General features: G+C 36.8%; 50 non-coding genes across 50 annotated transcripts; all 50 read right to left on the bottom strand.

Moving 5' to 3' along the window:
• Positions 1-527: 527 nt before the first annotated feature.
• Positions 528-600, bottom strand: trnav-cac (transfer RNA valine (anticodon CAC)). Its single transcript has one exon. It is a non-coding gene; the product is annotated as a tRNA-Val (tRNA).
• Positions 601-861: 261 nt separating this feature from the next.
• Positions 862-934, bottom strand: trnav-uac (transfer RNA valine (anticodon UAC)). Its single transcript has one exon. It is a non-coding gene; the product is annotated as a tRNA-Val (tRNA).
• A 502-nt stretch (positions 935-1436) lies between these two features.
• On the bottom strand, positions 1437-1509 carry trnav-cac (transfer RNA valine (anticodon CAC)). The gene has a single exon. It is a non-coding gene; the product is annotated as a tRNA-Val (tRNA).
• Positions 1510-1770: 261 nt separating this feature from the next.
• trnav-cac (transfer RNA valine (anticodon CAC)) lies at positions 1771-1843 on the bottom strand. The gene has a single exon. It is a non-coding gene; the product is annotated as a tRNA-Val (tRNA).
• A 491-nt stretch (positions 1844-2334) lies between these two features.
• Positions 2335-2407, bottom strand: trnav-cac (transfer RNA valine (anticodon CAC)). The gene has a single exon. It is a non-coding gene; the product is annotated as a tRNA-Val (tRNA).
• Positions 2408-2668: 261 nt separating this feature from the next.
• Positions 2669-2741, bottom strand: trnav-aac (transfer RNA valine (anticodon AAC)). The gene has a single exon. It is a non-coding gene; the product is annotated as a tRNA-Val (tRNA).
• A 514-nt stretch (positions 2742-3255) lies between these two features.
• trnav-cac (transfer RNA valine (anticodon CAC)) lies at positions 3256-3328 on the bottom strand. The gene has a single exon. It is a non-coding gene; the product is annotated as a tRNA-Val (tRNA).
• A 261-nt stretch (positions 3329-3589) lies between these two features.
• trnav-aac (transfer RNA valine (anticodon AAC)) lies at positions 3590-3662 on the bottom strand. The gene has a single exon. It is a non-coding gene; the product is annotated as a tRNA-Val (tRNA).
• A 491-nt stretch (positions 3663-4153) lies between these two features.
• trnav-cac (transfer RNA valine (anticodon CAC)) lies at positions 4154-4226 on the bottom strand. The gene has a single exon. It is a non-coding gene; the product is annotated as a tRNA-Val (tRNA).
• A 261-nt stretch (positions 4227-4487) lies between these two features.
• Positions 4488-4560, bottom strand: trnav-aac (transfer RNA valine (anticodon AAC)). The gene has a single exon. It is a non-coding gene; the product is annotated as a tRNA-Val (tRNA).
• A 502-nt stretch (positions 4561-5062) lies between these two features.
• On the bottom strand, positions 5063-5135 carry trnav-cac (transfer RNA valine (anticodon CAC)). The gene has a single exon. It is a non-coding gene; the product is annotated as a tRNA-Val (tRNA).
• Positions 5136-5396: 261 nt separating this feature from the next.
• On the bottom strand, positions 5397-5469 carry trnav-aac (transfer RNA valine (anticodon AAC)). The gene has a single exon. It is a non-coding gene; the product is annotated as a tRNA-Val (tRNA).
• A 514-nt stretch (positions 5470-5983) lies between these two features.
• Positions 5984-6056, bottom strand: trnav-cac (transfer RNA valine (anticodon CAC)). The gene has a single exon. It is a non-coding gene; the product is annotated as a tRNA-Val (tRNA).
• Positions 6057-6317: 261 nt separating this feature from the next.
• trnav-aac (transfer RNA valine (anticodon AAC)) lies at positions 6318-6390 on the bottom strand. Its single transcript has one exon. It is a non-coding gene; the product is annotated as a tRNA-Val (tRNA).
• A 491-nt stretch (positions 6391-6881) lies between these two features.
• On the bottom strand, positions 6882-6954 carry trnav-cac (transfer RNA valine (anticodon CAC)). Its single transcript has one exon. It is a non-coding gene; the product is annotated as a tRNA-Val (tRNA).
• A 261-nt stretch (positions 6955-7215) lies between these two features.
• trnav-aac (transfer RNA valine (anticodon AAC)) lies at positions 7216-7288 on the bottom strand. The gene has a single exon. It is a non-coding gene; the product is annotated as a tRNA-Val (tRNA).
• A 2115-nt stretch (positions 7289-9403) lies between these two features.
• On the bottom strand, positions 9404-9476 carry trnav-cac (transfer RNA valine (anticodon CAC)). Its single transcript has one exon. It is a non-coding gene; the product is annotated as a tRNA-Val (tRNA).
• A 487-nt stretch (positions 9477-9963) lies between these two features.
• On the bottom strand, positions 9964-10036 carry trnav-cac (transfer RNA valine (anticodon CAC)). Its single transcript has one exon. It is a non-coding gene; the product is annotated as a tRNA-Val (tRNA).
• Positions 10037-10297: 261 nt separating this feature from the next.
• Positions 10298-10370, bottom strand: trnav-aac (transfer RNA valine (anticodon AAC)). Its single transcript has one exon. It is a non-coding gene; the product is annotated as a tRNA-Val (tRNA).
• A 493-nt stretch (positions 10371-10863) lies between these two features.
• Positions 10864-10936, bottom strand: trnav-cac (transfer RNA valine (anticodon CAC)). Its single transcript has one exon. It is a non-coding gene; the product is annotated as a tRNA-Val (tRNA).
• Positions 10937-11197: 261 nt separating this feature from the next.
• On the bottom strand, positions 11198-11270 carry trnav-aac (transfer RNA valine (anticodon AAC)). The gene has a single exon. It is a non-coding gene; the product is annotated as a tRNA-Val (tRNA).
• Positions 11271-11772: 502 nt separating this feature from the next.
• trnav-cac (transfer RNA valine (anticodon CAC)) lies at positions 11773-11845 on the bottom strand. The gene has a single exon. It is a non-coding gene; the product is annotated as a tRNA-Val (tRNA).
• Positions 11846-12106: 261 nt separating this feature from the next.
• On the bottom strand, positions 12107-12179 carry trnav-aac (transfer RNA valine (anticodon AAC)). Its single transcript has one exon. It is a non-coding gene; the product is annotated as a tRNA-Val (tRNA).
• A 491-nt stretch (positions 12180-12670) lies between these two features.
• trnav-cac (transfer RNA valine (anticodon CAC)) lies at positions 12671-12743 on the bottom strand. Its single transcript has one exon. It is a non-coding gene; the product is annotated as a tRNA-Val (tRNA).
• A 261-nt stretch (positions 12744-13004) lies between these two features.
• Positions 13005-13077, bottom strand: trnav-aac (transfer RNA valine (anticodon AAC)). Its single transcript has one exon. It is a non-coding gene; the product is annotated as a tRNA-Val (tRNA).
• A 491-nt stretch (positions 13078-13568) lies between these two features.
• trnav-cac (transfer RNA valine (anticodon CAC)) lies at positions 13569-13641 on the bottom strand. The gene has a single exon. It is a non-coding gene; the product is annotated as a tRNA-Val (tRNA).
• Positions 13642-13902: 261 nt separating this feature from the next.
• trnal-uaa (transfer RNA leucine (anticodon UAA)) lies at positions 13903-13973 on the bottom strand. The gene has a single exon. It is a non-coding gene; the product is annotated as a tRNA-Leu (tRNA).
• Positions 13974-14475: 502 nt separating this feature from the next.
• trnav-cac (transfer RNA valine (anticodon CAC)) lies at positions 14476-14548 on the bottom strand. The gene has a single exon. It is a non-coding gene; the product is annotated as a tRNA-Val (tRNA).
• Positions 14549-14809: 261 nt separating this feature from the next.
• trnav-aac (transfer RNA valine (anticodon AAC)) lies at positions 14810-14882 on the bottom strand. Its single transcript has one exon. It is a non-coding gene; the product is annotated as a tRNA-Val (tRNA).
• Positions 14883-15373: 491 nt separating this feature from the next.
• trnav-cac (transfer RNA valine (anticodon CAC)) lies at positions 15374-15446 on the bottom strand. The gene has a single exon. It is a non-coding gene; the product is annotated as a tRNA-Val (tRNA).
• Positions 15447-15707: 261 nt separating this feature from the next.
• On the bottom strand, positions 15708-15788 carry trnav-aac (transfer RNA valine (anticodon AAC)). Its single transcript has one exon. It is a non-coding gene; the product is annotated as a tRNA-Val (tRNA).
• Positions 15789-16279: 491 nt separating this feature from the next.
• On the bottom strand, positions 16280-16352 carry trnav-cac (transfer RNA valine (anticodon CAC)). Its single transcript has one exon. It is a non-coding gene; the product is annotated as a tRNA-Val (tRNA).
• A 261-nt stretch (positions 16353-16613) lies between these two features.
• Positions 16614-16686, bottom strand: trnav-aac (transfer RNA valine (anticodon AAC)). Its single transcript has one exon. It is a non-coding gene; the product is annotated as a tRNA-Val (tRNA).
• A 491-nt stretch (positions 16687-17177) lies between these two features.
• trnav-cac (transfer RNA valine (anticodon CAC)) lies at positions 17178-17250 on the bottom strand. The gene has a single exon. It is a non-coding gene; the product is annotated as a tRNA-Val (tRNA).
• A 261-nt stretch (positions 17251-17511) lies between these two features.
• Positions 17512-17584, bottom strand: trnav-aac (transfer RNA valine (anticodon AAC)). The gene has a single exon. It is a non-coding gene; the product is annotated as a tRNA-Val (tRNA).
• Positions 17585-18075: 491 nt separating this feature from the next.
• On the bottom strand, positions 18076-18148 carry trnav-cac (transfer RNA valine (anticodon CAC)). Its single transcript has one exon. It is a non-coding gene; the product is annotated as a tRNA-Val (tRNA).
• Positions 18149-18409: 261 nt separating this feature from the next.
• Positions 18410-18482, bottom strand: trnav-aac (transfer RNA valine (anticodon AAC)). Its single transcript has one exon. It is a non-coding gene; the product is annotated as a tRNA-Val (tRNA).
• A 502-nt stretch (positions 18483-18984) lies between these two features.
• Positions 18985-19057, bottom strand: trnav-cac (transfer RNA valine (anticodon CAC)). Its single transcript has one exon. It is a non-coding gene; the product is annotated as a tRNA-Val (tRNA).
• Positions 19058-19318: 261 nt separating this feature from the next.
• trnav-aac (transfer RNA valine (anticodon AAC)) lies at positions 19319-19391 on the bottom strand. Its single transcript has one exon. It is a non-coding gene; the product is annotated as a tRNA-Val (tRNA).
• Positions 19392-19882: 491 nt separating this feature from the next.
• On the bottom strand, positions 19883-19955 carry trnav-cac (transfer RNA valine (anticodon CAC)). The gene has a single exon. It is a non-coding gene; the product is annotated as a tRNA-Val (tRNA).
• Positions 19956-20216: 261 nt separating this feature from the next.
• On the bottom strand, positions 20217-20289 carry trnav-aac (transfer RNA valine (anticodon AAC)). The gene has a single exon. It is a non-coding gene; the product is annotated as a tRNA-Val (tRNA).
• Positions 20290-20780: 491 nt separating this feature from the next.
• trnav-cac (transfer RNA valine (anticodon CAC)) lies at positions 20781-20853 on the bottom strand. Its single transcript has one exon. It is a non-coding gene; the product is annotated as a tRNA-Val (tRNA).
• A 261-nt stretch (positions 20854-21114) lies between these two features.
• On the bottom strand, positions 21115-21187 carry trnav-aac (transfer RNA valine (anticodon AAC)). Its single transcript has one exon. It is a non-coding gene; the product is annotated as a tRNA-Val (tRNA).
• A 502-nt stretch (positions 21188-21689) lies between these two features.
• trnav-cac (transfer RNA valine (anticodon CAC)) lies at positions 21690-21762 on the bottom strand. The gene has a single exon. It is a non-coding gene; the product is annotated as a tRNA-Val (tRNA).
• Positions 21763-22023: 261 nt separating this feature from the next.
• Positions 22024-22096, bottom strand: trnav-aac (transfer RNA valine (anticodon AAC)). Its single transcript has one exon. It is a non-coding gene; the product is annotated as a tRNA-Val (tRNA).
• A 475-nt stretch (positions 22097-22571) lies between these two features.
• On the bottom strand, positions 22572-22644 carry trnav-cac (transfer RNA valine (anticodon CAC)). The gene has a single exon. It is a non-coding gene; the product is annotated as a tRNA-Val (tRNA).
• Positions 22645-22905: 261 nt separating this feature from the next.
• trnav-aac (transfer RNA valine (anticodon AAC)) lies at positions 22906-22978 on the bottom strand. The gene has a single exon. It is a non-coding gene; the product is annotated as a tRNA-Val (tRNA).
• A 475-nt stretch (positions 22979-23453) lies between these two features.
• trnav-cac (transfer RNA valine (anticodon CAC)) lies at positions 23454-23526 on the bottom strand. The gene has a single exon. It is a non-coding gene; the product is annotated as a tRNA-Val (tRNA).
• A 261-nt stretch (positions 23527-23787) lies between these two features.
• On the bottom strand, positions 23788-23860 carry trnav-uac (transfer RNA valine (anticodon UAC)). Its single transcript has one exon. It is a non-coding gene; the product is annotated as a tRNA-Val (tRNA).
• A 491-nt stretch (positions 23861-24351) lies between these two features.
• On the bottom strand, positions 24352-24424 carry trnav-cac (transfer RNA valine (anticodon CAC)). Its single transcript has one exon. It is a non-coding gene; the product is annotated as a tRNA-Val (tRNA).
• Between the last annotated feature and the right edge of the window lie 405 nt (positions 24425-24829).

Here is a 24829-nt window from a genome sequence, read left to right as displayed (position 1 = left end):
ATTACTGAAATATTTTCAACCTTTTGATGATATTCTAATTTACTGGCCAGCACCTGTAGAAGGAACAATCCAAAAAGAGAAGTACGTTGAGCATAAAGAGTTGTTACTGAAGCTAGCTTAAGTCACTTTACGCTTTAGGAATGGAACCCCAGAAGAAGTCTCTTGTTTTTTGTTTCCTGCCCTCAAAACATCAATTGATCACTTTAGTAAGAATACACCAATGCAAGGAACTGGTACAATGTACATTATTTAAAATTAAGCTATATATACATTCTTTTGCATTTATATTTATGGGGTGACAACACTTTCAATTATCGATTCCATCCTGGGAAATGTCTTTGGTTCTTTTGTAATTCCATTAGTGACTTTCGTCTTGATGAATGAGAAGACCATTTAGGATTCTATCGAGTTCAAGAAATCCCTATGTTTGAAGAATATGTCACCATCAGCTTTAACAGGAAACACTTACAGACTGCCCTTGAATATGTTCTAATAACTGAACTGTAGCCAAACAAACAAGATTACTGTGGTTCCACTGGGGTTTGAACCCAGGACCTTCCGCGTGTGAGGCAGACGTGATGACCACTACACTATGGAACCATCAATGTGACTTTTCCAGTATCAGGTTTGTTGCAATAAATGAAAAACTGACTAATATTTTTACATAATAATTTGACAGAAAATATTTGACATCTTTCAAAATTGAATGTGGTCTACATCTAAAGTGAAGAACTTATGCATCACTAGCAGAGATCCTGAAAGCTGAATTATGGAATTGTAATCTCTGATTGAAAAAGTCCTACCAGTTTACTCAAATATGGAATGAAAAGATGCATGAGCACAACTTAGCAATTTCTTTAGTGGTTCCACTGGGGATTTAACCCAGAACCTTCTGTGTGTAAGACAGATGTGATGACCATTACACCATGGAACCTTGCTTCAACCTTGCTTCAAAACATTTTATATAGAAGGAACAATCCAAAAAGAGAAGTACGTTGAGCATAAAGAGTTGTTACTGAAGCCAGCTTAAGTCACTTTACGCTTTAGGAATGGAACCCCAGAAGAAGTCTCTTGTTTTTTGTTTGCTGCTCTCAAAACATCAATTGATCACTTTAGTAAGAATACACCAATGCAAGGAACTGGTACAATGTACATTATTTAAATTTAAGCTATATATACATTCTTTTGCATTTATATTTATGGGGTGACAACACTGTCAAAAATCGTTTCCATCCTGGGAAATGTCTTTGGTTCTTTTGTAATTCCATTAGTGACTTTCGTCTTGATGAATGAGAAGACCATTTAGGATTCTATCGAGTTCAAGAAATCCCTATGTTTGAAGAATATGTCACCATCAGCTTTAACAGGAAACACTTACAGACTTCCCTTGAATATGTTCTAATATCTGAACTGTAGCCAAACAATCAAGATTTCTGTGGTTCCACTGGGGTTTGAACCCAGGACCTTCCGCATGTGAGGCAGACGTGATGACCACTACACTATGGAACCATCAATGTGGCTTTTCCAGTATCAGGTTTGTTGCAATAAATGAAAAACTGACTAATATTTTTACATAATAGTTTGACAGAAAATATTTGACATCTTTCAAAATTCAATGTGGCCTACATCTAAAGTGAAGAACTTACGCATCACTAGCAGAGATCCTGAAAGCTGAATTATGGAATTGTCATCTCTGATTGAAAAAGTCCTACCAGTTTACTCAAATATGGAATGAAAAAGTGCATGAGAACAACTTATCAAACTCTTTAGTGGTTCCACTGGGGATTGAACCCAGAGCCTTCTGTGTGTGAGACAGATGTGATGACCATTACACCATGGAACCGTGCTTCAAAACATTTTATATAGAAGGAACAATCCAAAAAGAGAAGTACGTTGAGCATAAAGAGTTGTTACTGAAGCCAGCTTAAGTCAATTTACGCTTTAGGAATGGAACCACGAAAGAAGTCTCTTGTTTTTTGTTTCCTGCCCTCAAAACATCAATTGATCACTTTAGTAAGAATACACCAATGCAAGGAACTGGTACAATGTACATTATTTAAAATTAAGCTATATATAGATTCTTTTGCATTTATATTTATGGGGTGACAACACTGTCAAATATCGATTCCATCCTGGGAAATGTCTTTGGTTCTTTTGTAATTCCATTAGTGACTTTCGTCTTGATGAATGAGAAGACCATTTAGGATTCTATCGAGTTCAAGAAATCCCTATGTTTGAAGAATATGTCACCATCAGGTTTAACAGGAAACACTTACAGACTGCCCTTGAATATGTTCTAATAACTGAACTGTAGCCAAACAATCAAGATTTCTGTGGTTCCACTGGGGCTTGAACCCAGGACCTTCCGCGTGTGAGGCAGACGTGATGACCACTACACTATGGAACCATCAATGTGGCCTTTCCAGTATCAGGTTTGTTGCAATAAATGAAAAACTGACTAATATTTTTACATAATAGTTTGACAGAAAATATTTGACATCTTTCAAAATTCAATGTGGTCTACATCTAAAGTGAAGAACTTACGCATCACTAGCAGAGATCCTGAAAGCTGAATTATGGAATTGTCATCTCTGACTGAAAAAGTCCTACCTGTTTACTCAAATATGGAATGAAAAAGTGCATGAGCACAACTTAGCAATCTCTTTAGTGGTTCCACTGGGGACTGAACCCAGAGCCTTCTGTGTGTTAGACAGATGTGATGACCATTACACCATAGAACCTTGCTTCAACCTTGCTTCAACCTTGCTTCAAAACATTTTATATAGAAGGAACAATCCAAAAAGAGAAGTACGTTGAGCATAAAGAGTTGTTACTGAAGCCAGCTTAAGTCACTTTACGCTTTAGGAATGGAAGCCCAGAAGAAGTCTCTTGTTTTTTGTTTCCTGCCCTCAAAACATCAATTGATCACTTTAGAAAGAATACACCAATGCAAGGAACTGGTACAATGTACATTATTTAAAATTAAGCTATAGATGCATTCTTTTGCATTTACAATTATGGGGAGACAACACTGTCAAAAAATGATTCCAGCCAGGAAAATCTGTTAGAATCTTTTGTAATTTTATTAGTGACTTTCGTCTTAATGAATGAGAAGACCATATTGGATTCTATCGAGTTCAAGAAATCCCTATGTTTGAAGAATATGTCACCATCATCTTTAACAGGGAACACTTACAGACTGCCCTTGAAAATGTTCTAATAACAAAACTGTAGCCAAACAATCAAGATTGCTGTGGATTCCACTGGGGTTTGAACCCAGGACCTTCTGCATGTGAGGCAGACGTGATGACCACTACACTATGGAACCATCAATGTGTCCTTTCCAGTATCAGGTTTGTTGCAATAAATGAAAAACTGACTAATATTTTTACATAATAATTTGACAGAAAATATTTGACATCTTTCAAAATTGAATGTGGTCTACATCTAAAGTGAAGAACTTATGCATCACTAGCAGAGATCCTGAAAGCTGAATTATGGAATTGTCATCTCTGATTGAAAAAGTCCTACCAATTTACTCAAATATGGAATGAAAAAGTGCATGAGCACAACTTAGCAATCTCTTTAGTGGTCCCACTGGGGATTGAACCCAGAACCTTCTGTGTGTTAGACAGATGTGATGACCATTACACCATGGAACCTTGCTTCAAATTCTTTTATATAGAAGGTACAATCCAAAAAGAGAAGTACGTTGAGCATAAAGAGTTGTTACTGAAGTCAGCTTAAGTCACTTTACGCTTTAGGAATGGAACCCCAGAAGAAGACTCTTGTTTTTTGTTTGCTGCTCTCAAAACATCAATTGATCACTTTAGTAAGAATACACCAATGCAAGGAACTGGTACAATGTACATTATTTAAAATTAAGCTATATATACATTCTTTTGCATTTATATTTATGGGGTGACAACACTGTCAAAAATCGATTCCATCCTGGGAAATGTCTTTGGTTCTTTTGTAATTCCATTAGTGACTTTCGTCTTGATGAATGAGAAGACCATTTAGGATTCTATCGAGTTCAAGAAATCCCTATGTTTGAAGAATATGTCACCATCAGCTTTAACAGGAAACACTTACAGACTGCCCTTGAATATGTTCTAATAACTGAACTGTAGCCAAACAAACAAGAATACTGTGGTTCCACTGGGGTTTGAACCCAGGACCTTCCACGTGTGAGGCAGACATGATGACCACTACACTATGGAACCATCAATGTGGGTTTTCCAGTATCAGGTTTGTTGCAATAAATGAAAAACTGACTAATATTTTTACATAATAGTTTGACAGAAAATATTTGACATCTTTCAAAATTCAATGTGGTCTACATCTAAAGTGAAGAACTTACGCATCACTAGCAGAGATCCTGAAAGCTGAATTATGGAATTGTCATCTCTGACTGAAAAAGTCCTACCAGTTTACTCAAATATGGAATGAAAAAGTGCATGAGCACAACTTAGCAATCTCTTTAGTGGTTCCACTGGGGATTGAACCCAGAGCCTTCTGTGTGTTAGACAGATGTGATGACCATTACACCATAGAACCTTGCTTCAACCTTGCTTCAAAACATTTTATATAGAAGGAACAATCCAAAAAGAGAAGTACGTTGAGCATAAAGAGTTGTTACTGAAGCCAGCTTAAGTCACTTTACGCTTTAGGAATGGAAGCCCAGAAGAAGTCTCTTGTTTTTTGTTTCCTGCCCTCAAAACATCAATTGATCACTTTAGAAAGAATACACCAATGCAAGGAACTGGTACAATGTACATTATTTAAAATTAAGCTATAGATGCATTCTTTTGCATTTACAATTATGGGGAGACAACACTGTCAAAAAATGATTCCAGCCAGGAAAATCTGTTAGAATCTTTTGTAATTTTATTAGTGACTTTCGTCTTAATGAATGAGAAGACCATATTGGATTCTATCGAGTTCAAGAAATCCCTATGTTTGAAGAATATGTCACCATCATCTTTAACAGGGAACACTTACAGACTGCCCTTGAAAATGTTCTAATAACTGATCTGTAGCCAAACAAACAAGATTACTGTGGTTCCACTGGGGTTTGAACCCAGGACCTTCTGCGTGTGAGGCAGACGTGATGACCACTACACTATGGAACCATCAATGTGTCTTTTCCAGTATCAGGTTTGTTGCAATAAATGAAAAACTGACTAATATTTTTACATAATAGTTTGACAGAAAATATTTGACATCTTTCAAAATTCAATGTGGTCTACATCTAACGTGAAGAACTTACGCATCACTAGCAGAGATCCTGAAAGCTGAATTATGGAATTGTCATCTCTGACTGAAAAAGTCCTACCAGTTTACTCAAATATGGAATGAAAAAGTGCATGAGCACAACTTAGCAATCTCTTTAGTGGTTCCACTGGGGACTGAACCCAGAGCCTTCTGTGTGTTAGACAGATGTGATGACCATTACACCATAGAACCTTGCTTCAACCTTGCTTCAACCTTGCTTCAAAACATTTTATATAGAAGGAACAATCCAAAAAGAGAAGTACGTTGAGCATAAAGAGTTGTTACTGAAGCCAGCTTAAGTCACTTTACGCTTTAGGAATGAAAGCCCAGAAGAAGTCTCTTGTTTTTTGTTTCCTGCCCTCAAAACATCAATTGATCACTTTAGAAAGAATACACCAATGCAAGGAACTGGTACAATGTACATTATTTAAAATTAAGCTATAGATGCATTCTTTTGCATTTACAATTATGGGGAGACAACACTGTCAAAAAATGATTCCAGCCAGGAAAATCTGTTAGAATCTTTTGTAATTTTATTAGTGACTTTCGTCTTAATGAATGAGAAGACCATATTGGATTCTATCGAGTTCAAGAAATCCCTATGTTTGAAGAATATGTCACCATCATCTTTAACAGGGAACACTTAAAGACTGCCCTTGAAAATGTTCTAATAACAAAACTGTAGCCAAACAATCAAGATTACTGTGGATTCCACTGGGGTTTGAACCCAGGACCTTCTGCATGTGAGGCAGACGTGATGACCACTACACTATGGAACCATCAATGTGTCCTTCCCAGTATCAGGTTTGTTGCAATAAATGAAAAACTGACTAATATTTTTACATAATAATTTGACAGAAAATATTTGACATCTTTCAAAATTGAATGTGGTCTACATCTAAAGTGAAGAACTTATGCATCACTAGCAGAGATCCTGAAAGCTGAATTATGGAATTGTCATCTCTGATTGAAAAAGTCCTACCAGTTTACTCAAATATGGAATGAAAAAGTGCATGAGCACAACTTAGCAATCTCTTTAGTGGTCCCACTGGGGATTGAACCCAGAACCTTCTGTGTGTTAGACAGATGTGATGACCATTACACCATGGAACCTTGCTTCAAATTCTTTTATATAGAAGGTACAATCCAAAAAGAGAAGTACGTTGAGCATAAAGAGTTGTTACTGAAGCCAGCTTAAGTCACTTTACGCTTTAGGAATGGAACCCCAGAAGAAGACTCTTGTTTTTTGTTTGCTGCTCTCAAAACATCAATTGATCACTTTAGTAAGAATACACCAATGCAAGGAACTGGTACAATGTACATTATTTAAAATTAAGCTATATATACATTCTTTTGCATTTATATTTATGGGGTGACAACACTGTCAAAAATCGATTCCATCCTGGGAAATGTCTTTGGTTCTTTTGTAATTCCATTAGTGACTTTCGTCTTGATGAATGAGAAGACCATTTAGGATTCTATCGAGTTCAAGAAATCCCTATGTTTGAAGAATATGTCACCATCAGCTTTAACAGGAAACACTTACAGACTGCCCTTGAATATGTTCTAATAACTGAACTGTAGCCAAACAAACAAGAATACTGTGGTTCCACTGGGGTTTGAACCCAGGACCTTCCACGTGTGAGGCAGACATGATGACCACTACACTATGGAACCGTCAATGTGGGTTTTCCAGTATCAGGTTTGTTGCAATAAATGAAAAACTGACTAATATTTTTACATAATAGTTTGACAGAAAATATTTGACATCTTTCAAAATTCAATGTGGTCTACATCTAAAGTGAAGAACTTACGCATCACTAGCAGAGATCCTGAAAGCTGAATTATGGAATTGTCATCTCTGATTGAAAAAGTCCTACCAGTTTACTCAAATATGGAATGAAAAAGTGCATGAGCACAACTTAGCAATTTCTTTAGTGGTTCCACTGGGGATTGAACCCAGAGCCTTCTGTATGTTAGACAGATGTGATGACCATTACACCATGGAACCTTCCTTCAACCTTGCTTCAAAACATTTTATATAGAAGGAACAATCCAAAAAGAGAAGTACGTTGAGCATAAAGAGTTGTTACTGAAGCCAGCTTAAGTCACTTTACGCTTTAGGAATGGAAGCCCAGAAGAAGTCTCTTGTTTTTTGTTTCCTGCCCTCAAAACATCAATTGATCACTTTAGAAAGAATACACCAATGCAAGGAACTGGTACAATGTACATTATTTAAAATTAAGCTATAGATGCATTCTTTTGCATTTACAATTATGGGGAGACAACACTGTCAAAAAATGATTCCAGCCAGGAAAATCTGTTAGAATCTTTTGTAATTTTATTAGTGACTTTCGTCTTAATGAATGAGAAGACTACAGGTGCTGGCCAGTAAATTAGAATATCATCAAAAGGTTGAAGATATTTCAGTAATTCCATTCAAAACGTGAAACTTGTACATTATATTCATGCAATGCACACAGACCAATGTATTTCCAATGTTCATTACATTTAAATTTGATATTCATAAGTGACAACTAATGAAAACTCCAAATTTGGTATCTCAAAAAATTAGAATATTCTGAAAAGGCTGAATATAGAAGACACCTGCTGCCACTCTAATCAGCTGATTTACTCAAAACACCTGCAAAGGCCTTTAAAAGGTCCCTCAGTCTTGTTTTGAAGGCACCACAATCATGGGGAAGACTTCTGACTTAACAGCTGTCCAAAAGACAATCATTGACACCTTGCACAAGGAGGGCAAGACACAAAAGGTGATTGCTAAAGAAGCTGGCTGTTCGCAGAGCTCTGTGTCCAAGCACATTAACAGACAGGCGAAGGGACGGAAAAAATGTGGTAGAAAAAAGTGTACAAGCTCTAGGGATAACCGCACCCTGCAGAGAATTGTGACGACAAACCCATTCAAAAATGTGGGGGAGATCCACAAAGAGTGGACTGCAGCTGGAGTCAGCGCTTCAAGAACCACCACGAGGAGACTCATGAAAGACATGGGATTCAGGTGTCGCATTCCGTGTGTCAAGCCACTCTTGAACAAGAAACAGCGCAAGAAGCGTCTCGCCTGGGCCAAGGACAAAAAGGACTGGACTGATGCTGAGTGGTCCAAAGTTATGTTTTCTGATGAAAGCAAGTTCTGCATTTCCTTTGGAAATCAAGGACCCAGAGTCTGGAGGAAGAGCGGAGAAGCACAGAATCCACGTTGCATGAGGTCCAGTGTAAAGTTTCCACCGTCAGTGATGGTGTGGGGTGCCATGTCATCTGCCGGTGTTGGCCCACTCTGTTTCCTGAGGTCCAGGGTCAATGCAGCCGTCTACCAGGAAGTTTTAGAGCACTTCATGCTTCCTGCTGCTGACCAACTTTATGGGGATGCAGACTTCACCTTTCAACAGGACTTGGCACCTGCACACAGTGCCAAAACCACCAGCACCTGGTTCAAGGACCATGGTATCCCTGTCCTTGATTGGCCCGCAAACTCGCCAGACCTTAACCCCATAGAAAATCTATGGGGTATTGTGAAGCGGAGGATGCAATACGCTAGACCCAACAATGCAGAGGAGCTGAAGACGACTATCAGAGCAACCTGGGCTCTCATAACACCTGAGCAGTGCCACAGACTGATCGAGTCCATGCCACGCCGCATTACTGCAGTTATTGAGGCAAAAGGAGCCCCGACTAAGTATTGAGTGCTATACATGAACATTCTTTTCATGTTCATTCTTTTCAGTTGGCCAACATTAGAGAAACAAACATTTTTTCATTGGCCTTTAGAATATTCTAATTTTCTGAGATACCAGATTTGATGTTTTCATTGGTTGTCACCTATAAATATCAAAATTAAACGTAATAAACATTGGAAATACATTGGTCTGTGTGCATTGCATGAATATAATGTACAAGTTTCACGTTTTGAATGGAATTACTGAAATATCTTCAACCTTTTGATGATATTCTAATTTACTGGCCAGCACCTGTATATTGGATTCTATCGAGTGCAAGAAATCCCTATGTTTGAAGAATATGTCACCATCAGCTTTAACAGGAAACACTTACAGACTTCCCTTGAATATGTTCTAATAACTGAACTGTAGCCAAACAATCAAGATTTCTGTGGTTCCACTGGGGCTTGAACCCAGGACCTTCCGCGTGTGAGGCAGACGTGATGACCACTACACTATGGAACCTTGCTTCAAATTCTTTTATATAGAAGGTACAATCCAAAAAGAGACGTACGTTGAGCATAAAAAGTTGTTACTGAAGCCAGCTTAAGTCACTTTACGCTTTAGGAATGGAACCACGGAAGAAGTCTCTTGTTTTTTGTTTCCTGCCCTCAAAACATCAATTGATCACTTTAGTAAGAATACACCAATGCAAGGAACTGGTACAATGTACATTATTTAAAATTAAGCTATATATACATTCTTTTGCATTTATATTTATGGGGTGACAACACTGTCAAATATCGATTCCATCCTGGGAAATGTCTTTGGTTCTTTTGTAATTCCATTAGTGACTTTCGTCTTGATGAATGAGAAGACCATTTAGGATTCTATCGAGTTCAAGAAATCCCTATAATTGAAGAATATGTCACCATCATCTTTAACAGGGAACACTTACAGACTGCCAAAATGTTCTAATAACTGAACTGTAGCCAAACAATCAAGATTACTGTGGCTCCACTGGGGTTTGAACCCAGGACCTTCTGCGTGTGAGGCAGACGTAATGACCACTACACTATGGAACCATCAATGTGACTTTTCCAGTATCAGGTTTGTTGCAATAAATGAAAAACTGACTAATATTTTTACATAATAATTTGACAGAAAATATTTGACATCTTTCAAAATTGAATGTGGTCTACATCTAAAGTGAAGAACTTATGCATCACTAGCAGAGATCCTGAAAGCTGAATTATGGAATTGTAATCTCTGATTGAAAAAGTCCTACCAGTTTACTCAAATATGGAATGAAAAAGTGCATGAGCACAACTTAGCAATCTCTTTAGTGGTTCCACTGGGGATTGAACCCAGAACCTTCTGTGTGTTAGACAGATGTGATGACCATTACACCATGGAACCTTGCTTCAAATTCTTTTATATAGAAGGTACAATCCAAAAAGAGACGTACGTTGAGCATAAAGAGTTGTTACTGAAGCCAGCTTAAGTCACTTTACGCTTTATGAATGGAACCCCAGAAGAAGACTCTTGTTTTTTGTTTGCTGCTCTCAAAACATCAATTGATCACTTTAGTAAGAATACACCAATGCAAGGAACTGGTACAATGTACATTATTTAAAATTAAGCTATATATATACATTCTTTTGCATTTATATTTATGGGGTGACAACACTGTCAAAAATCGATTCCATCCTGGGAAATGTCTTTGGTTCTTTTGTAATTCCATTAGTGACTTTTGTCTTGATGAATGAGAAGACCATTTAGGATTCTATCGAGTTCAAGAAATCCCTATGTTTGAAGAATATGTCACCATCAGCTTTAACAGGAAACACTTACAGACTGCCCTTGAATATGTTCTAATAACTGAACTGTAGCCAAACAAACAAGAATACTGTGGTTCCACTGGGGTTTGAAACCAGGACCTTCCACGTGTGAGGCAGACATGATGACCACTACACTATGGAACCATCTATGTGGGTTTTCCAGTATCAGGTTTGTTGCAATAAATGAAAAACTGACTAATATTTTTACATAATAGTTTGACAGAAAATATTTGACATCTTTCAAAATTCAATGTGGTCTACATCTAAAGTGAAGAACTTACGCATCACTAGCAGAGATCCTGAAAGCTGAATTATGGAATTGTCATTTCTGATTGAAAAAGTCCTACCAGTTTACTCAAATATGGAATGAAAAAGTGCATGAGCACAACTTAGCAATCTCTTTAGTGGTTCCACTGGGGATTGAAACCAGAGCCTTCTGTGTGTTAGACAGATGTGATGACCATTACACCATGGAACCTTGCTTCAACCTTGCTTCAAAACATTTTATATAGAAGGAACAATCCAAAAAGAGAAGTACGTTGAGCATAAAGAGTTGTTACTGAAGCCAGCTTAAGTCACTTTACGCTTTAGGAATGGAAGCCCAGAAGAAGTCTCTTGTTTTTTGTTTCCTGCCCTCAAAACATCAATTGATCACTTTAGAAAGAATACACCAATGCAAGGAACTGGTACAATGTACATTATTTAAAATTAAGCTATAGATGCATTCTTTTGTTTTTACAATTATGGGGTGACAACACTGTCAAAAAATGATTCCAGCCAGGAAAATCTGTTAGAATCTTTTGTAATTTTATTAGTGACTTTCGTCTTAATGAATGAGAAGACTATATTGGATTCTATCGAGTGCAAGAAATCCCTATGTTTGAAGAATATGTCACCATCAGCTTTAACAGGAAACACTTACAGACTTCCCTTGAATATGTTCTAATAACTGAACTGTAGCCAAACAATCAAGATTTCTGTGGTTCCACTGGGGCTTGAACCCAGGACCTTCCGCGTGTGAGGCAGACGTGATGACCACTACACTATGGAACCATCAATGTGGCTTTTCCAGTATCAGGTTTGTTGCAATAAATGAAAAACTGACTAATATTTTTACATAATAGTTAGACAGAAAATATTTGACATCTTTCAAAATTCATTGTGGCCTACATCTAAAGTGAAGAACTTACGCATCACTAGCAGAGATCCTGAAAGCAGAATTATGGAATTGTCATCTCTGATTGAAAAAGTCCTTCCAGTTTACTCAAATATGGAATGAAAAAGTGCATGAGAACAACTTATCAATCTCTTTAGTGGTTCCACTGGGGATTGAACCCAGAGCCTTCTGTGTGTTAGACAGATGTGATGACCATTACACCATAGAACCTTGCTTCAAAACATTTTATATAGAAGGAACAATCCAAAAAGAGAAGTACGTTGAGCATAAAAAGTTGTTACTGAAGCCAGCTTAAGTCACTTTACGCTTTAGGAATGGAACCACGGAAGAAGTCTCTTGTTTTTTGTTTCCTGCCCTCAAAACATCAATTGATCACTTTAGTAAGAATACACCAATGCAAGGAACTGGTACAATGTACATTATTTAAAATTAAGCTATATATACATTCTTTTGCATTTATATTTATGGGGTGACAACACTGTCAAATATCGATTCCATCCTGGGAAATGTCTTTGGTTCTTTTGTAATTCCATTAGTGACTTTCGTCTTGATGAATGAGAAGACCATTTAGGATTCTATCGAGTTCAAGAAATCCCTATAATTGAAGAATATGTCACCATCATCTTTAACAGGGAACACTTACAGACTGCCCTTGAAAATGTTCTAATAACTGAACTGTAGCCAAACAATCAAGATTACTGTGGTTCCACTGGGGTTTGAACCCAGGACCTTCTGAGTGTGAGGCAGACGTGATGACCACTACACTATGGAACCATCAATGTGTCTTTTCCAGTATCAGGTTTGTTGCAATAAATGAAAAACTGACTAATATTTTTATATAATAATTTGACAGAAAATATTTGACATCTTTCAAAATTGAATGTGGTCTACATCTAAAGTGAAGAACTTAGCGATCACTAGCAGAGATCCTGAAAGCTGAATTATGGAATTGTCATCTCTGATTGAAAAAGTCCTACCAGTTTACTCAAATATGGAATGAAAAAGTGCATGAGCACAACTTAGCAATCTCTTTAGTGGTTCAACTGGGGATTGAACCCAGAACCTTCTGTGTGTTAGACAGATGTGATGACCATTACACCATGGAACCTTGCTTCAAATTCTTTTATATAGAAGGTACAATCCAAAAAGAGACGTACGTTGAGCATAAAGAGTTGTTACTGAAGCCAGCTTAAGTCACTTTACGGTTTAGGAATGGAACCCCAGAAGAAGACTCTTGTTTTTTGTTTGCTGCTCTCAAAACATCAATTGATCACTTTAGTAAGAATACACCAATGCAAGGAACTGGTACAATGTACATTATTTAAAATTAAGCTATATATACATTCTTTTGCATTTATATTTATGGGGTGACAACACTGTCAAAAATCGATTCCATCCTGGGAAATGTCTTTGGTTCTTTTGTAATTCCATTAGTGACTTTTGTCTTGATGAATAAGAAGACCATTTAGGATTCTATCGAGTTCAAGAAATCCCTATGTTTGAAGAATATGTCACCATCAGCTTTAACAGGAAACACTTACAGACTGCCCTTGAATATGTTCTAATAACTGAACTGTAGACAAACAAACAAGAATACTGTGGTTCCACTGGGGTTTGAACCCAGGACCTTCCACGTGTGAGGCAGACATGATGACCACTACACTATTGAACCATCAATGTGGCTTTTCCAGTATCAGGTTTGTTGCAATAAATGAAAAACTGACTAATATTTTTACATAATAGTTTGACAGAAAATATTTGACATCTTTCAAAATTCAATGTGGTCTACATCTAAAGTGAAGAACTTACGCATCACTAGCAGAGATCCTGAAAGCTGAATTATGGAATTGTCATCTCTGATTGAAAAAGTCCTACCAGTTTACTCAAATATGGAATGAAAAAGTGCATGAGCACAACTTAGCAATCTCTTTAGTGGTTCCACTGGGGATTGAACCCAGAGCCTTCTGTGTTAGACAGATGTGATGACCATTACACCATGGAACCTTGCTTCAACCTTGCTTCAAAACATTTTATATAGAAGGAACAATCCAAAAAGAGAAGTACGTTGAGCATAAAGAGTTGTTACTGAAGCCAGCTTAAGTCACTTTACGCTTTAGGAATGGAAGCCCAGAAGAAGTCTCTTGTTTTTTGTTTCCTGCCCTCAAAACATCAATTGATCACTTTAGAAAGAATACACCAATGCAAGGAACTGGTACAATGTACATTATTTAAAATTAAGCTATAGATGCATTCTTTTGTTTTTACAATTATGGGGTGACAACACTGTCAAAAAATGATTCCAGCCAGGAAAATCTGTTAGAATCTTTTGTAATTTTATTAGTGACTTTCGTCTTAATGAATGAGAAGACCATATTGGATTCTATCGAGTGCAAGAAATCCCTATGTTTGAAGAATATCTCACCATCAGCTTTAACAGGGAACACTTACAGACTGCCCTTGAAAATGTTCTAATAACTGAACTGTAGCCAAACAATCAAAATTACTGTGGTTCCACTGGGGTTTGAACCCAGGACCTTCTGCGTGTGAGGCAGACGTAATGACCACTACACTATGGAACTATCAATGTGACTTTTCCAGTATCAGGTTTGTTGCAATAAATGAAAAACTGACTAATATTTTTACATAATAATTTGACAGAAAATATTTGACATCTTTCAAAATTGAATGTGGTCTACATCTAAAGTGAAGAACTTATGCATCACTAGCAGAGATCCTGAAAGCTGAATTATGGAATTGTAATCTCTGATTGAAAAAGTCCTACCAGTTTACTCAAATATGGAATGAAAAAGTGCATGAGCACAACTTAGCAATCTCTTTAGTGGTTCCACTGGGGATTGAACCCAGAACCTTCTGTGTGTTAGACAGATGTGATGACCATTACACCATGGAACCTTGCTTCAAATTCTTTTATATAGAAGGTACAATCCAAAAAGAGACGTACGTTGAGCATAAAGAGTTGTTACTGAAGCCAGCTTAAGTCACTTTACGCTTTATGAATGGAACCCCAGAAGAAGACTCTTGTTTTTTGTTTGCTGCTCTCAAAACATCAATTGATCACTTTAGTAAGAATACACCAATGCAAGGAACTGGTACAATGTACATTATTTAAAATTAAGCTATATATACATTCTTTTGCATTTATATTTATGGGGTGACAACACTGTCAAAAATCGATTCCATCCTGGGAAATGTCTTTGGTTCTTTTGTAATTCCATTAGTGACTTTTGTCTTGATGAATGAGAAGACCATTTAGGATTCTATCGAGTTCAAGAAATCCCTATGTTTGAAGAATATGTCACCATCAGCTTTAACAGGAAACACTTACAGACTGCCCTTGAATATGTTCTAATAACTGAACTGTAGCCAAACAAACAAGAATACTGTGGTTCCACTGGGGTTTGAACCCAGGACCTTCCACGTGTGAGGCAGACATGATGACCACTACACTATGGAACCATCAATGTGGGTTTTCCAGTATCAGGTTTGTTGCAATAAATGAAAAACTGACTAATATTTTTACATAATAGTTTGACAGAAAATATTTGACATCTTTCAAAATTCAATGTGGTCTACATCTAAAGTGAAGAACTTACGCATCACTAGCAGAGATCCTGAAAGCTGAATTATGGAATTGTCATTTCTGATTGAAAAAGTCCTACCAGTTTACTCAAATATGGAATGAAAAAGTGCATGAGCACAACTTAGCAATCTCTTTAGTGGTTCCACTGGGGATTGAACCCAGAGCCTTCTGTGTGTTAGACAGATGTGATGACCATTACACCATGGAGTGCTTCAACCTTGCTTCAAAACATTTTATATAGAAGGAACAATCCAAAAAGAGAAGTACGTTGAGCATAAAGAGTTGTTACTGAAGCCAGCTTAAGTCACTTTACGCTTTAGGAATGGAAGCCCAGAAGAAGTCTCTTGTTTTTTGTTTCCTGCCCTCAAAACATCAATTGATCACTTTAGAAAGAATACACCAATGCAAGGAACTGGTACAATGTACATTATTTAAAATTAAGCTATAGATGCATTCTTTTGTTTTTACAATTATGGGGTGACAACACTGTCAAAAAATGATTCCAGCCAGGAAAATCTGTTAGAATCTTTTGTAATTTTATTAGTGACTTTCGTCTTAATGAATGAGAAGACTATATTGGATTCTATCGAGTGCAAGAAATCCCTATGTTTGAAGAATATGTCACCATCAGCTTTAACAGGAAACACTTACAGACTTCCCTTGAATATGTTCTAATAACTGAACTGTAGCCAAACAATCAAGATTTCTGTGGTTCCACTGGGGCTTGAACCCAGTACCTTACGCGTGTGAGGCAGACGTGATGACCACTACACTATGGAACCATCAATGTGGCTTTTCCAGTATCAGGTTTGTTGCAATAAATGAAAAACTGACTAATATTTTTACATAATAGTTTGACAGAAAATATTTGACATCTTTCAAAATTCAATGTGGCCTACATCTAAAGTGAAGAACTTACGCATCACTAGCAGAGATCCTGAAAGCAGAATTATGGAATTGTCATCTCTGATTGAAAAAGTCCTTCCAGTTTACTCAAATATGGAATGAAAAAGTGCATGAGAACAACTTATCAATCTCTTTAGTGGTTCCACTGGGGATTGAACACAGAGCCTTCTGTGTGTTAGACAGATGTGATGACCATTACACCATAGAACCTTGCTTCAAAACATTTTATATAGAAGGAACAATCCAAAAAGAGAAGTACGTTGAGCATAAAAAGTTGTTACTGAAGCCAGCTTAAGTCACTTTACGCTTTAGGAATGGAACCACGGAAGAAGTCTCTTGTTTTTTGTTTCCTGCCCTCAAAACATCAATTGATCACTTTAGTAAGAATACACCAATGCAAGGAACTGGTACAATGTACATTATTTAAAATTAAGCTATATATACATTCTTTTGCATTTATATTTATGGGGTGACAACACTGTCAAATATCGATTCCATCCTGGGAAATGTCTTTGGTTCTTTTGTAATTCCATTAGTGACTTTCGTCTTGATGAATGAGAAGACCATTTAGGATTCTATCGAGTTCAAGAAATCCCTATAATTGAAGAATATGTCACCATCAACTTTAACAGGGAACACTTACAGACTGCCCTTGAAAATGTTCTAATAACTGAACTGTAGCCAAACAATCAAGATTACTGTGGTTCCACTGGGGTTTGAACCCAGGACCTTCTGTGTGTGAGGCAGACGTGATGACCACTACACTATGGAACCATCAATGTGTCTTTTCCAGTATCAGGTTTGTTGCAATAAATGAAAAACTGACTAATATTTTTACATAATAATTTGACAGAAAATATTTGACATCTTTCCAAATTGAATGTGGTTTACATCTAAAGTGAAGAACTTATGCATCACTAGCAGAGATCCTGAAAGCTGAATTATTGAATTGTCAACTCTGATTGAAAAAGTCCTACCAGTTTACTCAAATATGGAATGAAAAAGTGCATGAGCACAACTTAGCAATCTCTTTAGTGGTTCCACTGGGGATTGAACCCAGAACCTTCTGTGTGTTAGACAGATGTGATGACCATTACACCATGGAACCTTGCTTCAAATTGTTTTATATAGAAGGTACAATCCAAAAAGAGACGTACGTTGAGCATAAAGAGTTGTTACTGAAGCCAGCTTAAGTCACTTTACGCTTTAGGAATGGAACCCCAGAAGAAGACTCTTGTTTTTTGTTTGCTGCTCTCAAAACATCAATTGATCACTTTAGTAAGAATACACCAATGCAAGGAACTGGTACAATGTACATTATTTAAAATTAAGCTATATATACATTCTTTTGCATTTATATTTATGGGGTGACAACACTGTCAAAAATCGATTCCATCCTGGGAAATGTCTTTGGTTCTTTTGTAATTCCATTAGTGACTTTTGTCTTGATGAATGAGAAGACCATTTAGGATTCTATCGAGTTCAAGAAATCCCTATGTTTGAAGAATATGTCACCATCAGCTTTAACAGGAAACACTTACAGACTGCCCTTGAATATGTTCTAATAACTGAACTGTAGCCAAACAAACAAGAATACTGTGGTTCCACTGGGGTTTGAACCCAGGACCTTCCACGTGTGAGGCAGACATGATGACCACTACACTATGGAACCATCAATGTGGGTTTTCCAGTATCAGGTTTGTTGCAATAAATGAAAAACTGACTAATATTTTTACATAATAGTTTGACAGAAAATATTTGACATCTTTCAAAATTCAATGTGGTCTACATCTAAAGTGAAGAACTTACGCATCACTAGCAGAGATCCTGAAAGCTGAATTATGGAATTGTCATTTCTGATTGAAAAAGTCCTACCAGTTTACTCAAATATGGAATGAAAAAGTGCATGAGCACAACTTAGCAATCTCTTTAGTGGTTCCACTGGGGATTGAACCCAGAGCCTTCTGTGTGTTAGACAGATGTGATGACCATTACACCATGGAACCTTGCTTCAACCTTGCTTCAAAACATTTTATATAGAAGGAACAATCCAAAAAGAGAAGTACGTTGAGCATAAAGAGTTGTTACTGAAGCAAGCTTAAGTCACTTTACGCTTTAGGAATGGAAGCCCAGAAGAAGTCTCTTGTTTTTTGTTTCCTGCCCACAAAACATCAATTGATCACTTTAGAAAGAATACACCAATGCAAGGAACTGGTACAATGTACATTATTTAAAATTAAGCTATAGATGCATTCTTTTGTTTTTACAATTATGGGGTGACAACACTGTCAAAAAATGATTCCAGCCAGGAAAATCTGTTAGAATCTTTTGTAATTTTATTAGTGACTTTCGTCTTAATGAATGAGAAGACTATATTGGATTCTATCGAGTGCAAGAAATCCCTATGTTTGAAGAATATGTCACCATCAGCTTTAACAGGAAACACTTACAGACTTCCCTTGAATATGTTCTAATAACTGAACTGTAGCCAAACAATCAAGATTTCTGTGGTTCCACTGGGGCTTGAACCCAGTACCTTACGCGTGTGAGGCAGACGTGATGACCACTACACTATGGAACCATCAATGTGGCTTTTCCAGTATCAGGTTTGTTGCAATAAATGAAAAACTGACTAATATTTTTACATAATAGTTTGACAGAAAATATTTGACATCTTTCAAAATTCAATGTGGCCTACATCTAAAGTGAAGAACTTACGCATCACTAGCAGAGATCCTGAAAGCAGAATTATGGAATTGTCATCTCTGATTGAAAAAGTCCTTCCAGTTTACTCAAATATGGAATGAAAAAGTGCATGAGAACAACTTATCAATCTCTTTAGTGGTTCCACTGGGGATTGAACACAGAGCCTTCTGTGTGTTAGACAGATGTGATGACCATTACACCATAGAACCTTGCTTCAAAACATTTTATATAGAAGGAACAATCCAAAAAGAGAAGTACGTTGAGCATAAAAAGTTGTTACTGAAGCCAGCTTAAGTCACTTTACGCTTTAGGAATGGAACCACGGAAGAAGTCTCTTGTTTTTTGTTTCCTGCCCTCAAAACATCAATTGATCACTTTAGTAAGAATACACCAATGCAAGGAACTGGTACAATGTACATTATTTAAAATTAAGCTATATATACATTCTTTTGCATTTATATTTATGGGGTGACAACACTGTCAAATATCGATTCCATCCTGGGAAATGTCTTTGGTTCTTTTGTAATTCCATTAGTGACTTTCGTCTTGATGAATGAGAAGACCATTTAGGATTCTATCGAGTTCAAGAAATCCCTATAATTGAAGAATATGTCACCATCAACTTTAACAGGGAACACTTACAGACTGCCCTTGAAAATGTTCTAATAACTGAACTGTAGCCAAACAATCAAGAATACTGTGGTTCCACTGGGGTTTGAACCCAGGACCTTCTGTGTGTGAGGCAGACGTGATGACCACTACACTATGGAACCATCAATGTGTCTTTTCCAGTATCAGGTTTGTTGCAATAAATGAAAAACTGACTAATATTTTTACATAATAATTTGACAGAAAATATTTGACATCTTTCCAAATTGAATGTGGTTTACATCTAAAGTGAAGAACTTATGCATCACTAGCAGAGATCCTGAAAGCTGAATTATTGAATTGTCATCTCTGATTGAAAAAGTCCTACCAGTTTACTCAAATATGGAATGAAAAAGTGCATGAGCACAACTTAGCAATCTCTTTAGTGGTTCCACTGGGGATTGAACCCAGAACCTTCTGTGTGTTAGACAGATGTGATGACCATTACACCATGGAACCTTGCTTCAAATTGTTTTATATAGAAGGTACAATCCAAAAAGAGACGTACGTTGAGCATAAAGAGTTGTTACTGAAGCCAGCTTAAGTCACTTTACGCTTTAGGAATGGAACCCCAGAAGAAGACTCTTGTTTTTTGTTTGCTGCTCTCAAAACATCAATTGATCACTTTAGTAAGAATACACCAATGCAAGGAACTGGTACAATGTACATTATTTAAAATTAAGCTATATATACATTCTTTTGCATTTATATTTATGGGGTGACAACACTGTCAAAAATCGATTCCATCCTGGGAAATGTCTTTGGTTCTTTTGTAATTCCATTAGTGACTTTTGTCTTGATGAATGAGAAGACCATTTAGGATTCTATCGAGTTCAAGAAATCCCTATGTTTGAAGAATATGTCACCATCAGCTTTAACAGGAAACACTTACAGACTGCCCTTGAATATGTTCTAATAACTGAACTGTAGCCAAACAAACAAGAATACTGTGATTCCACTGGGGTTTGAACCCAGGACCTTCCACGTGTGAGGCAGACATGATGACCACTACACTATGGAACCATCAATGTGGCTTTTCCAGTATCAGGTTTGTTGCAATAAATGAAAAACTGACTAATATTTTTACATAATAGTTTGACAGAAAATATTTGACATCTTTCAAAATTCAATGTGGTCTACATCTAAAGTGAAGAACTTACGCATCACTAGCAGAGATCCTGAAAGCTGAATTATGGAATTGTCATCTCTGATTGAAAAAGTCCTACCAGTTTACTCAAATATGGAATGAAAAAATGCATGAGCACAACTTAGCAATCTCTTTAGTGGTTCCACTGGGCATTGAACCCAGAGACTTCTGTGTGTTAGACAGATGTGATGACCATTACACCATGGAACCTTGCTTCAACCTTGCTTCAAAACATTTTATATAGAAGGAACAATCCAAAAAGAGAAGTACGTTGAGCATAAAGAGTTGTTACTGAAGCCAGCTTTAGTCACTTTACGCTTTAGGAATGGAAGCCCAGAAGAAGTCTCTTGTTTTTTGTTTCCTGCCCTCAAAACATCAATTGATCACTTTAGAAAGAATACACCAATGCAAGGAACTGGTACAATGTACATTATTTAAAATTAAGCTATAGATGCATTCTTTTGTTTTTACAATTATGGGGTGACAACACTGTCAAAAAATGATTCCAGCCAGGAAAATCTGTTAGAATCTTTTGTAATTTTATTAGTGACTTTCGTCTTAATGAATGAGAAGACCATATTGGATTCTATCGAGTGCAAGAAATCCCTATGTTTGAAGAATATCTCACCATCAGCTTTAACAGGGAACACTTACAGACTGCCCTTGAAAATGATCTAATAACTGAACTGTAGCCAAACAATCAAAATTACTGAGGTTCCACTGGGGTTTGAACCCAGGACCTTCAGCGTGTGAGGCAGACGTAATGACCACTACACTATGGAACCATCAATGTGACTTTTCCAGTATCAGGTTTGTTGCAATAAATGAAAAAATGACTAATATTTTTACATAATAATTTCACAGAAAATATTTGACATCTTTCAAAATTGAATGTGGTCTACATCTAAAGTGAAGAACTTATGCATCACTAGCAGAGATCCTGAAAGCTGAATTATGGAATTGTAATCTCTGATTGAAAAAGTCCTACCAGTTTACTCAAATATGGAATGAAAAAGTGCATGAGCACAACTTAGCAATCTCTTTAGTGCTTCCACTGGGGATTGAACCCAGAACCTTCTGTGTGTTAGACAGATGTGATGACCATTACACCATGGAACCTTGTTTCAAATTGTTTTATGTAGAAGGTACAATCCAAAAAGAGAAGTACGTTGAGCATAAAGAGTTGTTACTGAAGCCAGCTTAAGTCACTTTACGCTTTAGGAATGGAACCCCAGAAGAAGACTCTTGTTTTTTGTTTGCTGCTCTCAAAACATCAATTGATCACTTCAGTAAGAATACACCAATGCAAGGAACTGGTACAATGTACATTATTTAAAATTAAGCTATATATACATTCTTTTGCATTTATATTTATGGGGTGACAACACTGTCAAAAATCGATTCCATCCTGGGAAATGTCTTTGGTTCTTTTGTAATTCCATTAGTGACTTTTGTCTTGATGAATGAGAAGACCATTTAGGATTCTATCGAGTTCAAGAAATCCCTATGTTTGAAAAATATGTCACCATCAGCTACAGACTGCCCTTGAATATGTTCTAATAACTGAACTGTAGCCAAACAATCAAGATTTCTGTGGTTCCACTGGGGTTTGAACCCAGGACCTTCCGCGTGTGAGGCAGACATGATGACCACTACACTATGGAACCATCAATGTGACTTTTCCAGTATCAGGTTTGTTGCAATAAATGAAAAACTGACTAATATTTTTACATAATAATTTGACAGAAACTATTTGACATCTTTCAAAATTGAATGTGGTCTACATCTAAAGTGAAGAACTTATGCATCACTAGCAGAGATCCTGAAAGCTGAATTATGGAATTGTCATCTCTGATTGAAAAAGTCCTACCAGTTTACTCAAATATGGAATGAAAAAGTGCATGAGCACAACTTCGCAATCTCTTTAATGGTTCCACTGGGGATTGAACCCAGAACCTTCTGTGTGTTAGACAGATGTGATGACCATTACACCATGGAATCTTGCTTCAAATTGTTTTATATAGAAGGTACAATCCAAAAAGAGAAGTACGTTGAGCATAAAGAGTTGTTACTGAAGCCAGCTTAAGTCACTTTACGCTTTAGGAATGGAACCCCAGAAGAAGACTCTTGTTTTTTGTTTGCTACTCTCAAAACATCAATTGATCACTTCAGTAAGAATACACCAAGGCAAGGAACTGGTACAATGTACATTATTTAAAATTAAGCTATATATACATTCTTTTGCATTTATATTTATGGGGTGACAACACTGTCAAAAATAAATTCCATCCTGGGAAATGTCTTTAGTTCTTTTGTAATTCCATTAGTGACTTTTATCTTGATGAATGAGAAGGCCATTTAGGATTCTATCGAGTTCAAGAAATTCCTATGTTTGAAGAATATGTCACCATCAGCTACAGACTGCCCTTGAATATGTTCTAATAACTGAACTGTAGCCAAACAATCATGATTTCTGTGGTTCTACTGGGGTTTGAACCCAGGACCTTCCGCGTGTGAGGCAAACGTGATGACCACTACACTATGGAACCATCAGTTGAACTTTTCCAGTATCAGGTTTGTTGCAATAAATGAAAAACTGACTAATATTTTTACATAATAGTTTGACAGAAAATATTTGACATCTTTCAAAATTCAATGTGGTCTACATCTAAAGTGAAGAACTTACGCATCACTAGCAGAGATCCTGAAAGCTGAATTATGGAATTGTCATCTCTGATTGAAAAAGTCCTACCAGTTTACTCAAATATGGAATGAAAAGGTGCATGAGCACAACTTAGCAATTTCTTTAGTGGCTCCACTGGGGATTGAACCCAGAACCTTCTGTGTGTAAGACAGATGTGATGACCTTTACACCATGGAACCTTGCTTCAAAACATTATATATAGAAGGAACAATCCAAAAATAGATGTACGTTGAGCATAAAGAGTTGTTACTGAAGCCAGCTTAAGTCACTTTACGCTTTAGGAATGGAACCCCAGAAGAAGTCTCTTGTTTTTTGTTTCCTGCCCTCAAAACATCAATTGATCACTTTAGTAAGAATACACCAATGCAAGGAACTGGTACAATGTACATTATTTAAAATTAAGCTATATATACATTCTTTTGCATTTATATTTATGGGGTTACAACACTTTCAATTATCGATTCCATCCTGGGAAATGTCTTTGGTTCTTTTGTAATTCCATTAGTGACTTTCGTCTTGATGAATGAGAAGACCATTTAGGATTCTATCGAGTTCAAGAAATCCCTATGTTTGAAGAATATGTCACCATCAGCTTTAACAGGAAACTCTTACAGACTGCCCTTGAATATGTTCTAATAACTGAACTGTAGCCAAACAAATAACATTACTGTGGTTCCACTGGGGTTTGAACCCAGGACCTTCCGCATGTGAGGCAGACGTGATGACCACTACACTATGGAACCATCAATGTGGCTTTTCCAGTATCAGGTTTGTTGCAATAAATGAAAAACTGACTAATATTTTTACATAATAGTTTGACAGAAAATATTTGACATCTTTCAAAATTCAATGTGGTCTACATCTAAAGTGAAGAACTTACGCATTACTAGCAGAGATCCTGAAAGCTGAATTATGGAATTGTCATCTCTGATTGAAAAAGTCCTACCAGTTTACTCAAATATGGAATGAAAAAGTGCATGAGCACAACTTAGCAATCTCTTTAGTGGTTCCACTGGGGATTGAACCCAAAGCCTTCTGTGTGTTAGACCGATGTGATGACCATTACACCATGGAAGCTTGCTTCAACCTTGCTTCAAAACCTTTTATATAGAAGGAACAATCCAAAAAGAGAAGTACGTTGAGCATAA

The sequence above is a fragment of the Nothobranchius furzeri genome, chromosome 14 (genome assembly GCF_043380555.1).
Source record: "Nothobranchius furzeri strain GRZ-AD chromosome 14, NfurGRZ-RIMD1, whole genome shotgun sequence".
NCBI classification, from domain to species: domain Eukaryota; kingdom Metazoa; phylum Chordata; class Actinopteri; order Cyprinodontiformes; family Nothobranchiidae; genus Nothobranchius; species Nothobranchius furzeri.
The sequence above is the reverse complement of the archived record's forward strand: the minus strand, read 5'-3'. Positions and strand labels throughout refer to the sequence as shown.